Source organism: Muntiacus reevesi, chromosome 21 (genome assembly GCF_963930625.1).
Source record: "Muntiacus reevesi chromosome 21, mMunRee1.1, whole genome shotgun sequence".
In the NCBI taxonomy this organism is placed as follows: Eukaryota; Metazoa; Chordata; class Mammalia; order Artiodactyla; family Cervidae; genus Muntiacus; species Muntiacus reevesi.
Window position 1 is genome coordinate 42940404 of NC_089269.1, and position 12627 is coordinate 42953030.

Consider the following 12627-nt stretch of genomic DNA (forward strand, 5'->3'; position numbering starts at 1 on the left):
GAACAACAACAAACAGGTGTTGTTCTTAGATCTCCAAATTCTTCTCCCACCCTCTGCTTTCTCCTCTGCACGACATACTTCCCACCTCCCCTCTACTCCAAGATGTCTTTTCTATTATTAAGTTGTATTAGCTATGATTACTTATTAATGTTATTATTTATTTTATTGTCACCCCTTTCGGACAACTTAGAGGAAACTGGACTCATCACACTTCTGTGTTCACAGTTGAGTCCTTGGACAGAAGGTCAGTTTACTCCCTTTATTTTGTTCTTTTGATAGACAAATGCTATATATTTCCCTGTTCGACACATCATCCTTCCTCAAAAATGATTGATCTACCTTTATCACTGAACATGTATTAAACATTATTCTGGCTGGAATTTTGTTTTAAGATGAGCTTGTTTTGAGAATCAATGGCGAGATACCCAGAGAGAAATTGCTACGTACACTTACAATGTAAAACTTGCTCCAATTGAGAAGATAACAAAAGCTTTGTCAACTTGTTCATAATAGAGTCAGTGATAGTGCTTGGAATTCATCCTCACAATACCTGAGTCATTTATTGACAAGCTGCTTCTGCTTCTCCACAGATTTAGAGACACTGACAAATGTATTTTTTCAATAATTTCCATGGATCTCAGCCTACATTCTTAACTGCAGGATTATTGAGCATTTAAATATTTTCTTGTGCTTTCCTTGACTTTCAAAAAATTCTTTTTTGTTTGAATCTGAAACAATTCACTTCTGCTTCTGCCTGTCATTAAGAATTATTGACCAGTTTTCTGAAACTTCAAAAATTAAAAACCCTCCTTAAAATGTGTGAAAGCAAAATTTTGTACTGTCAATCAGTTCAGTTCCTTTCAGTCGCTCAGTCGTGTCCGACTCTTTGCGACCCCATGAACCTCAGCCCGCCAGGCCTCCCTGTCCATCATGAACTCCCGGAGTTTACTCAAACTCATGTCCATTGAGTTGGTGATGCCATCCAGCCACCTCATCCTCTGTCGTCCCCTTCTCCTCCCACCTTCAATAGTTAGAATTTTAAATAACTATCTTTTTTTTTTTTTTTTAAATAAAACTCAGTGGGCTGTTTATCCTGCAAGTGAAAGGAAAGAAAGAAAAATAGTACTACCCTTTCACCCAGCAATCCAGAGACAACAATTTTTAATTTTTTGTATATATTACTTTAGACTTTATATACAGATAGTATTTTTGTTAAAAGCAACATGGTAGCACACTCTAAATCTTCCATTTTCTGCCTAATATAATGTAGATGTAAATTAGTTCTGCATGACTCACTTGTGGTTGCGGAATATTTCTGTATTAATGATCATTATGTATTTAACCTTCTTGGTCATATTATGTTATCTTTATAATCAACATTGTAATGATAATTTTCATGTATACATCTTTGCGTGTTTGTCTTATTATTTCTTTTAGATTATTTCCACAGAGTGAAAAAACATGAAATCAAACGATATGTGCATTTTGCTTTTTGATTTATGTTGCCAGACTGCTTTCCAGGAAGATCTATCCAGTTTACATTCTAATAGGGTACAAGTTTACTTGTACCCCACATTTTTTTCAACACATATTTTTGAAAACATTTTTTTTTCAATGCATTTTGAAGACCACCCAGAATTTAAAGTCTTGAATTGGCTTAGCTTGACTGTGAAAGTTTGTGATTTTGTTTACTTGAACCATAAAATTCAGCATCTTCCTAGAAGAAATCAGTTCAATCCAATGTAGAAGTTAGTCTGGGAGTCCAGAGAGAGGGGAAAGTGAATCACGTGTGTAGTTGTTGAGAGACATGGCTCTATGAGTTTACCGTATGAGACCAGTACCAACTTCATAACTTACCTGACTTGGTTTAAGTTTCTGCCTTAGAAATTCTGATGAAGAACAGTGATGGTATTTAAAGTATTACATTATTTTTATCACATTCGGCAACAGAGAAAACATAGCCTCATTTCATAGTGCTTCTTCTGATGGAGTTATTTTTGAATTCTTTTTCTCCATCTGCTTTTGAGATGCCAGAGCCCAGGTGAAGCACAGTTTGGTTCTGGGTTTGAAGTGAGAGGGTTTCCAGAAATGAGGCCCACAGCTCTCTTTTAAAGTGACTCCAGCTGGGCATAGAACATTCTCCTCTGGTGGAATGACACTCAGTCTGGGGCTGGATCTGGGATCTGGGCCAGGAGACAGCTAAAGACACACTGGACTCGAATTTTTGGGTCCTGGGCAGTTGCATCCCTTGTGGGAGAGACTTCTTGACTTTCTCTCCCTCTGCCCCCTTCCCCAATTCTCCTATAAAGCCCAGAGGACAAAGCCAAGTTGCTTTCGAACTTGTCTTATGTGTGGACTCCCTGTAACTTTTTGAGGGGAGGAGTAGGGGAGTAGTGGGGCAAGAAGCCAAAATTTATTAAACGCCTACAATATTCTGGCGCCATATGGAACTTCTTGCATCTTTATAACAACACCGTGAGATAGTATATTGGTCCCTGTTCTCCAGAAAACAGAACCATAGGGTATATATGTATGTATATTTTACTATTGTTTAGTCTATAAGTTGAGTCAGATTCTTTTGCTACCCCATGGACTGTAGTCCTCCAGGCTCCTCTGTTCGTGGGACTTCCCAGGCAAGAATACTGGAGTGGGTTGTCATTTCCTTCTTCAAGGGGTCTTTCCAACCCAGGGATTGAACTCAGTCTCCTACATGGGCAGGAGGATTCTTTACCACTGAGCCACCAGGGAAACCCAATATATATATACATACATAAAGGATATATACACACACATATTAAAGCATTTTAGAGCTTTATAAATTCTTCACCCTCTAGCCTCTTTTCAAGGAAATTAGAATATTCTGCTTTTGATTGGCTACCTCTTAAGACATTGAGTGCTTTGGCAATTTCAATATACAGGTCAATTCATTTTTATTCTGTATGTACTGAGAAGCTTGTGCATTCCTTCATGTCCACTCAGAAATATAAAATGGGAAATTAAAAAAGTCAGAAATCAAATGGCATTACTTCATTAGAATATAATCATTCAACCCCTAAATCATCATGTTTTGGCTCTGAGTTAGGAAATAGCATCGTTGTTTCAGAAAAAAAGAATTTTTATGGCAGAGACAGCAGTTTTCTTTAACTGTCCATATTTATCTTCTTTCATTTGACTCATCTTACAAGGAGAGCTTTCAGAGAAAACTGGAAAATGCCATGAATTACTGACTCAAGGGAAATGCTAATCTTACATTGAGAACCACTGTGGTTATTTTCAAATTTGAAGTCGTCCTTTGAATGTTTTATGTAGGTAAGGGATAAAAATCTGGTAATTGATATAGGAAACATTTGAATGGTTTGTAAATTTTATTTTGTAATGGACTAATTTGGGGATGAAAAATGATTCACACTCATATGATGGATTTTCTGGACATCACCTCCATATCTATCTGTTATTATGAATGCTTAAGTGAATATGAGACACACACTAAATTACTCGTCATTGAAAATGTAAAAACTATTAGATATTCATAGCAATAAACTAAAAGTTTCTACTTTCAGAAGTGTACAGCCTCCTTAAATTCATTTTAGAGGGAGCTTATGGTCAAATCATATTTCTCATTTTCACTTCCTATCTGCTGAAAACATGCACAAAAGAATGTTAAATGTATTTTGTAAATTACAATACCTTTAGGAAGTAAAAGGCCCCACGTTACATGGCAGTTCTGGCAAAAAAAGAAAAAAATGGTAAAGCAAAAGAGCATTCATAAGAACCAAGGACTGGGCTTCCCTGGTGGCTCAGTGGTAAAGAATCTGCCTGCTAATGCAGGAGACACAAGTTCGATCCCTGGTCTGGGAAGATCCCATATGCCACAGAACAACTAGGCCCAGGTGCCACAACTATGGAGCCTGTACTCTAGAGACGCAACTACTGAGACCTCATGCCTCAACGACTGAAGCCCATGCGCCCTAGAGCCCAGTGATCAGCAACAAGGAAGCCACCACAGTGTGAAACCCACACACCACAGCTAAAGAGTAGCCCCCGCTTGTCACAGCTATAGCAAAGCCTACAAAGACCCAGCACAGCCAATAAATAAATAAGATTTACATATATATATATATATATATATATATATATATATATATATATATAAAGAACCAAGGGCTTACTGCTTCTTATATTTCTAATAATCTGACACAACCTTTCTTGTACATACTCACTGCCCATAAAAAGAATGAAATTTTATGTGTGTTTTTGCATAGTATCATAGAGATAGTAAACACTCAGAAACATAGGCAGAACCACACAAACAACCAGATTTTCCAGTCCAGGAAACCGTAAATTGGGTGATAGAACATCTCAGACTGAAGACCTAAGGGTTTCTTCAAATAAAAATGAAACTTTGACACCTAATCTTGTACTTCGAAGTTTTATTTCTGGATGTGCCTCGGGTGGGCAGGCTAGGAAGGGCTGAGTAGAGCTCGATCACTATTCTGCAAGCATTAGGGGACATTTTAGTGATCAAAAAAACTTCAGGGAACCATCGCTGTCCACTTTGAAGTGACCCTAATTTTATTCCAGTACCGTCTCTCTGTGAGCTACTCCCAACTGCTACCCAACAATCCAACTCTGCCCCCTGCCCCCTCAAGATCCAAAGCAGTGACCCAATTCTCAAAATTTTATTTATCTTGTTGTTGTTTAGTCACTAAGTCATGTCTAACTCTTTGTGATTCCATGGACGGTAGCCCACCAGTTTCCTCTATCCATGGGATTTCCCAGGCAAGAATAGGTTGTCACTTCCTTCTCCAGGGGATTCTCCTGACCCAGGGATCAAACTCACATCTTCTGCATCGGCAGGCAAATTCTTTACCGCTGAGCCACCAGGGAAGCCCAAACTCCCCAGGAGGATACAAAAAGCTGTTTATACCTGTGAAGTAGGTAAGCCTTGCTAAAGCTAGCCAACCTACCAATCAACTGACGGTCAAACAAATCTAGGTTTATTAAGCAAAATGAAATAAAAGCAATCAGTGTTGGTCACATTAAAACAATAAATAAAAAAGAACTCTCAGGTTCAGAAGACAAATGTTCTTAAGGAAGACTCTTTAGATGACTTGAGTTATGAGCCTGACTAGAGCTAAAGTGCATATACAGCTGTATTTTCCCTATTGGTGGTCTTGTTAGTCTTCTACATAGATGAAAATCACTTCTACTTCTTCTGCATTAACTGGTGTGATTCTCAGGCATGCCTCTTCCTCTGACTACGCTCACCTAAGCCACTTCCCCTTCCACTTCATCCTTCCCATCTTTGAGATAATGCAGTCAAAGTTAATGACTTCTAAGGTTGCATCTTGGACTAATTTGTCTTCACAGAACTTGCTATAATTGGAGTGGATAAATGGATTTTGTCATGACTGATATTTTTCCTGTATGACAAATAGAGACTTGCTGTAATCTCTGTGAGTCAAGAGACCTTGTCCATTTTCTTTATTGCTAACAACCCAGAATTTAGTGCCTGACACAAAATAGGTTTACTATAAAAAAATAATCCTGTTGATTGAAAAAAAAATGCCCAAAGGGACTTCCTTGGTGGTCCAGTGGCTAAGACTCCTGCTGCCAAATGCAGTGGGCCTGGATTCAATACTTGGTCAGGGAACTAGATCCCACATGTGGCAACTAGGAGTTCACATGCCACAACTAAAGATCTCACATGCTGCAACTAAGACCCAGCCCAGCCAAATAAATAAGTGGTTATTAAAAAAAGAAAGAGAAAAATAGCCAAATTCATGGATGCATGAGTGAATGAAAGTGATTCTTAAAGAAAATATCCACAAGTGTTCCAGGATTTTGCTGTTCTTCAGTCACTAAGTTGTATTCAACTCTTTGCCACCCCAAGGACTGCAGCACACCAGGCTTCCCTGTCTTTCACTACCTCGAGAGGTTTGCTCAAACTCATGTCCACTGAGTTGGTGATGCCATCCAACCATCTCATCCTCTGTTGTCCCCTTCTCCTCCAATCTTCAATCTTTCCCAGCATCAGGGTCTTTTCCAATGAGTTGGCTCTTTGCATCAGGCGGCCAAAGTACTGGAGCTTCAGCATCAATCCTTCCAATGAGTAGTCAGGGTTGATTTCCTTTAGGATTGTCTGGTTTGATCTCCTTGCTGTCCAAGGGACTCTCAAGAGTCTACTGCAGCACCACAGTTCCACGATTTTTTGTAACTTTCTGGAAAAATATCACTCCTTCCTGTGAAATCTACCAACTTTGTTTTATTTTAAACCTAGACCTGGAGATATCATTAGATCAGTGGATCCATTCTAGTAATTTTGTTTTGTTCTCCTTATATAAGTAGAAAAGTGGCCTCTAATGTTTTAATTTCCATCATATCTCATGGTTACAGGGCCTGATTTGCTTAAACCCAAGCCCAGGATATGTAAGAAGCCAATGTTTGTGCATCCAAAGACATTACCTTAAGCCTGGTATCATAAAAACAAGGCTTCTTGATTGAATTTCCCCTAATGAATGGAGTCCATAAAAAGGATTTATTTCCAAAATCAATTATTCATACTTCAACAACTTACACTTCCACAAGTTACCACGCACCTCTTCACCAACAATAAAACACAGCAGCTTCACTCTGGATAGAATGCAGTTTGTTGTCAGGCAGAAATACGTCCTGCCTTGAATAGTGGATATTTGCATCCGTTGCTGAGAGGCAGCAACACGTGTCCATGACCTGAGTGAAACACAGCTGTCAAGACTAAACTGCACTCAGAGAGGCCAGAAAGGTGCTTGAGATATTCTTGCTGTTTACCATGTGTCTTTGAAGTTTGAAGTAGAGGATGGAGGTAGCAGATTTATTAATACTCCCTTGTTCCTCAGACCAGCACAGTCAGGGGAGCAATTCACTGCTAATGACATGTCTTGTGGTCATTAATTCTTGCAAATATTTCAAAATTAATGATGCAACATGTAATTGTGGATTTTTGCCTTTTGCGTTGACTCTTAAGTGCTCAAGGAAAGAAAATTTGGGGTAAAACATTGGCACCTGTTGCTGTTGGGGTGGGTCAATTCTTTGTTTTGCTTTCCAGTGTGATGTTAGTTTCTGTTGTACAGCAAAATGAATCAGCTATACGTATACATATATCCCTTTTTTGGATTTCCTTCCCATTTAGGTTACCACAGAGCATTATGTAGTGTTTCCTGTGGTACACAGTAGGTCCTCACTAGTTACCTATTTTATGCATGCATGCACAGTCACAACCGTTACTTCGAGTCTGCGACCTCAAGGACCATAGCCCACTAGGCTGCTCTGTCTATGGGATTATCCCAGCAAGAATACTGGAGTGGGTTGCCATGCCCTCTTCCAGGGGATCTTCCCATCCAAGGGATTGAAGTTGGGACTCCTGCATTGGCAGGCAGACGTTTTATAGCTGAGCTACCGGGGAAGCCCCCTTCTATTTTATACATAGTATTGTGCCTGCGAGCTAAGTCACTTCAATTGTGTCTGACTCCCTGTGAACCCATTGACTTGCAGCCCACCAGGCTTCCCTCGTCCAGAGGCTTCCCCAGGCAAGAACACTGGAGTGGGTTGCCACGTCCTCCTCTGGGATATGTAATATCAATAGTGAAAATAGGTCAATTCTCGTCTCCCAATTCATCCCATCCCTCTTTCCCCCTTGGTATCAATATATTTGTTCTCTATGTCTGTGTCTCTTTTTCTGCCTTGTAAATAAGGTCGTCCATACCAATTTTTTCAAAGTCCACATACATGCGTTAATATACAGGATTTGTCTTTCTGACTTACTTCACTCAGTATGACGTCTTTAGGTCCATGCACTTCTTTATAAATGACCCAATTTAGTCCCTTTCGGGACTGTCTTTTGTGCTATACTAAAGGTCAGTAGCATCTCTGCAGGCATTGCATTAGCTGATGCAATTGAAGGCATTGCATATGCATGTTGTTCCGGGGACCCCTGGTCCCGAACGGTGGTGATAATGAGGTCAGCTGTGAGCCTGGCCTTAGATAAAGTGCAAACACAGCTATGCTTTGCCCTTTAGTGATCCTGTGACATGTGTAGATGAAGATCTCATCTACTTCATCTGTGTTAACTGGTGTGAGCCTCAGGCCTATCTCTTCCTCTTCCACGGCCCCTCATCGTGGATCATGCCGGTGAAGGCAGGGAGTAGGGAAAGAGAGTAGAGAAGGTAACACTCAGGAAATGGTGACTCCGAGTAAAGGCAAGGAGAGTTGGAGACTTACCCAGATCGGGTTGCCAGGGAAGCCTTGGATTGTGGTTTGATATTTAAACTGAGATGTGAAGAATGAGAAAAACAGGATCAGCAGGTGCAAAGGCCCTGAGGTTGGAAAGAGAATGGTAATAACAACCAGAACCAGCAGCTGTGTAGAGATGTGGCATGGCGCAGTGGGTAAGAGCGAAGGCTTTGGGATCACCAATGACTTTGAACAGGTCTCTTCTCCTTTCTTTCTTCCCCCCTTCCCTTTTCTATGTCTATTTCCTCACTTTAGAAATAAAGATATTACATAAAAATATTCTTATGGTGCCTTATAGCTCTGAGTCTATGCAATTCTTTTCATTAGCTTGTTCATCTTAAAAGCTGTCAGATGGCGATTTATCAGTCCCTTATTAAGACACATTAGTTTCTTATTTGGTTCAGTTCAGTCACTCAGTCATGTCCGACCCCATGGACTGCAGCACACCAGGCTTCCCTGTTCATCGCCAACTCCTGGAGCTTGCTCAAACTCATGTCCATCTAGTTGGTGAAGCCATCCAACCATCTCATCCTCTGTCTTCCGCTTCTCCTCCTGTCTTCAATCTTTCCCAGCATCAGGGTCTTTTCCTTCATGTCAGGTGGCCAAAGTATTGGAACTTCAGCTTCAGCATCAGTCCTTCCAGTAACCCAGGCCTCAGGGTGTGTGTCTGTCCAAACTATAATGGCCCCTGGAGCCAACAGCCTTCAACAGCCTCTGGAGGCAGATACAGCCCATGGGTTATTCTTCATGATAGTTCAGTCACTGCAATAGTGGGCAGTGACAATGTAACATGGTACCTCCTGAAATAACAGGAACACTGGTGTCTGGGCCCAGCAAACCAGCGCACAGATCTTAACATGGGTCTTGAACAGCATGGTAGGGCCACGTGACCTCATGCACTCTATGGCAGATGTCTAGCTAATAACAGCAGTAAAGGGAACCTAGAGAAAAAGAAACTGGAAGATACAGCTTAGTAACTTAAAGGCCGTAAGGCATATCCTCTAGGGACTCCCAAATATAATTATAGGCTGTACTTTGTAGGAGTATGAAAATCCTACAGTAGCAAACGAGACCCAAGATGCAGATATACAGTTTATTAGATTACTATGGCCTGGAGAAACACAGTCTTCATAAATATTTTAATTTTGACATTCAGGCAGAGATAGCAGTGTGCTGGGCAAAACTTATTTTATTTCTTGATTAATATAGAACTCTGTTTATGCAGAATTATCTGGAAGGTTATTATTATTGCCTTTGTCTCATTTAAAAATCCTTCCCTAACTATGCTAACATGTTATTAATGTCATTCAATATTTTCTTGCTTATATGTATTTTTTCTCTTAAAATTCTACAGAGATCTTGAGTTTCTGGAAAAAAAAGTGTGCAACAGAAAACCAAGAAGAAATTCCATAGGAATATTAGGTCTGTACAATGTAGACACCAACTTTTACAGTTTTTATTCATTGTTACCAATATTTATGACTATTCCTTCAAAATTAATTAAAAGTTCACATCAGTTTGCAGGTGTCCCCTCCCTTAATGGGCTTCCCTGGGGTTTCAGTGGTAAAGAACCTACCAACCAATGCAGTAGATGTGAGTTTGATCTCTGGGTCTGAAAGATCCTCTGGAGAAGGAAATGGCAACCCACTCCAGTATTCTTGCCTGGGAAGTCCCATAAACAATGGAGCCGGGTGGACCACAGTCTATGGGGTCTCAAAAGAGTTGGACAAGACTTAGGGACTAAACAGCAGCAATAATAACAACCTCCCTCAAGGCCTCATTGACTCATTCCTTTGTCCTGGTCAAAAGAAAATACAGAGCATCCCCAGAAAATTCATTGTGGTTTCTGTACAGGTGACAATTCATGACTTAAGAGATAACTGAGTGACGAGGTCTGCTGAGACCAGGTGCCGGAGCAGAAACAAAAGAGTCCTGCCTTTCTCTATCTCAGCTGCGGTATACTGTAAGGACCGGAACTGATGGAGACGAAGTGATGAATTGCAAGAGAAGGACAAAGTGAAGGATATGAATCATCAGTATTGCTCAAACACGTACAGTCATCCACTTGGAACTCATGAAAAGGCAGTTTCTACAATCAGCTCCAAGATAGCTATGGGTAGGTCTAGAAGCAAAGAATAGATATGGATATATTTTGTTGCAGCATTAAAAGTTTATCCTCACTGAAAGATATTATGAATTGCTCTGTCTATAGTTTATGTAAAATGGGGATAATAATAATAATAATACCTACATTGTGGGACTGGAAGATTAAATGTAATTAAATATAAAGCGCTTACCACAGTGCTTGGCACTTATACTGACCCCAAACTATCATTATTATTATTAGATTTAAGGTAAGGTATTTCTAGGAAAGATTCCTTTGAGAAACAGTCTCTTTTCATAATGGTATTATCTGGATAAACACTCTGTTGCTCTCTCTGTATATTAAATAGTAACAGCACAAAAGCTGATGGCCATTGTATTACCCATTTCCAGCAGTTTTGGCCTTTTTCGTTTCATTTCAGAATATTCAGTGGCTTTTCAACATACCTTGAAGGAATGGTAATGTCAAAACTACGGCATCTTGGGACACTGCTTCTGAAGTCAACATTATATTAGGATGCATTCTATAAAAATGTGATTTATGAGACCATTCTTTTCTGATATTTGATTGGTGTTCTTTTTATGTAAAAAAAGGAGAAGCTCAATTTTAATGTGAAGGATTATGAGAGTGACGCTCCCATGTTGTTGTCTTGGGACAACACGCTCCCAAGCGTGTTGTCTTGTTTGGAGATGAACCTGTGCAATTACTTGAGGCAGCATGTGTTCACTTTTGCTTAAAAACACAATCCAGCTGTTTCTGGATTGACTTGAACCATCAATTAAAAACCACAGAACTGTAGCCTTTTGTCTAGTTCCCTGAGCCATATCTTGAGTTATGGACCCCTTTTAGAATATGCTGTACTAAAGTTGCTTCAGTTGTGTCTGACTCTGTGCAATCTTATGGACTGTAGCCCCCCAGGCTCCTCGGTCCGTGAGATTCTCCAGGCAGGAATACTGGAATGGGTTGCCATTTTCTTGTCCAGGGAATCTTCCTGACCTAGGGATCGAACCCACATCTCTTATGTCTCCTGCATTGGCAGACAGGTTCTTTACCACCAGTGCCATCTGGGAAGCCCCTTAGAACATGTTGCTCAATATAAACACTTTTCCTTTCATTCTTAAAGTTACCTGAACTTTGTTGCCGTGTATTACTTGCTGACTTAATAATACTTCAGTCATTTATTTCAAATATCATAGAGTCACCACCAGGGACTACAGATGTCCAAGAAACAGTTCTTGGAGTATGAAGATAGGTACAAAATGAGGCAGAGGTGGGGATCAATTGATTCTGACTTGGAGAAATGGGCTGACCTCACCTCAAAGTATATGCCCTTTTGTTACATCTGGACAGATGAGCAGGGGTTTTACCAGGCAAGGAGGTGAGGGAGTTTGTATGTTCAGATGATGGGTCCCCAAATGTGTTTTCATATGTAAAACACAAGGAATTGAACTTCAACTACCTCAAGTTCAACTATTTCAACTGAACTGCTTTCAAGCTGTTCCTAGTCAACAGAGAAAATAATACACAAGATGTGTGATAATGAAGGCACTGATTTACAGGATGTAAAAATGGGGAAATCAAATCACTTGGTTTTCTGTGGACTTTAATCAGAAAAAAAATAAATTATCCATCTTTCAGGGCATGGAAACAGTATGAGATTTCCTATTCACCTACTACTTACTACCAGATGTCATTCAGAAAGTTATCCCTCTGCCTCTTCTTCACTAAGGAGTGGCTGGTGGCACATCCTGAAAAGCTGCTCACGACTTGGGTAGTGGAGGGGGAGCAGAGGAAATTCCCTGGTGGTTCAGTGCTTAGGACTGCACACTTTTACCGCTGTGGCCCCGGTTTGAGCCTTGGTCAGGGAACAAAGCGGGCTTCCCAGGTGGCTCAGCAGGTAAAGAATCTGCCTGCAGTGTAGGAGATGCAGGTTTGATCCCTGAGTCAGGAAGATCTCCTGGAAGAGGAAATGGCAACCCACTCCAGTATTCCTGCCTGGAGAATCCCATAGACAGAGGAGCCTGGTGGGCTACAGTCCATGGGGTTGCAAAGAGTCGGACACGACTGAAGTGACTGAGTGCACATGGACGGGGAACAAAGACCCCACAAGCTGCACAGTGTGGCCCAAAAAAGAGGGGGCACAGAACTGAAATAAGAGTCGAAAAAGAGTCTGTGCTTCATTGTTCATTGTTTTAAACCAGTGATTCCTGATGTACCCAGAGAAGGCAAACATTCCCAACACATGTTTCTGC